The 723-nt window shown below is 53.7% G+C and overlaps 1 protein-coding gene across 1 annotated transcript in view; it reads right to left on the reverse strand.

Annotated features, from left to right (window-relative positions):
- Positions 1 to 723, reverse strand: part of LAMA2 (laminin subunit alpha 2) — a 412,919-nt gene that overhangs the window by 31,220 nt on the left and 380,976 nt on the right. The gene's annotated exons all lie outside the window — the stretch shown is intronic.

Here is a 723-nt window from a genome sequence, read left to right on the forward strand (position 1 = left end):
AGGAGAGGGTTCTTCACTGTGAGGGTGGTGGAGCACTGGAACAGGTTGCCCAGGGAGGTGGTTGAGGCCCCTTCCCTGGAGATATTCAAGGAGAGGCTCGATGAGGCCCTGGGCAACCTGGTCTAGTTGGGGGTGTCCCTGCTGACTGCGGGGGGGTCGGACTAGATGACCCTTGGAGGTCCCTTCTGGCCTGGGAAATTCTATGATTCTATGAAATTTCATGAAAATCTGCCCCTCTCCTTCCTGCCCTCCTGGGGAAGCGCCTGGGAGCGCAGAGCTCCTAGGGGTCAGCCCCAATCTCTGCTTCCCACTGAATTAACCCAACCCAGCCGAAATCCCAGCAGTATGAGGGGCAGGGGAGCTGTAGGGGAATGTGGGCAGCACAGGAGATGCGGCGTGAAGCGCTCGGGAGCTGCTTTTGCTGGATACAAAAGGCGGGACCGAGGCGCGGGATGATTCCCGGTCGGAGCGGAGCAGCCAGGGTCGATCCTGCCCCCGTGCCAGCCCTTCCAAGCTGCACTCTCTAGACACATGCAAGGCATGCAAGTCAACTGGTGATTTTTACCTTGCTTTCATACTGGGGCGAGAGAGAAGGACACCAAAAAAAAAAAAAAATTTACATTAATTTTAGCAAATGATACTTATTAGCAAGGTTCTGGTGTTTCACAGTGAAACGGATACACATCGTTTGCAAAGGACACATAATAGATGGTCAAATTCTAT

This window comes from Calidris pugnax, unplaced genomic scaffold, assembly GCF_001431845.1.
Source record: "Calidris pugnax isolate Ruff unplaced genomic scaffold, ASM143184v1 scaffold86, whole genome shotgun sequence".
Classification (NCBI taxonomy): domain Eukaryota; kingdom Metazoa; phylum Chordata; class Aves; order Charadriiformes; family Scolopacidae; genus Calidris; species Calidris pugnax.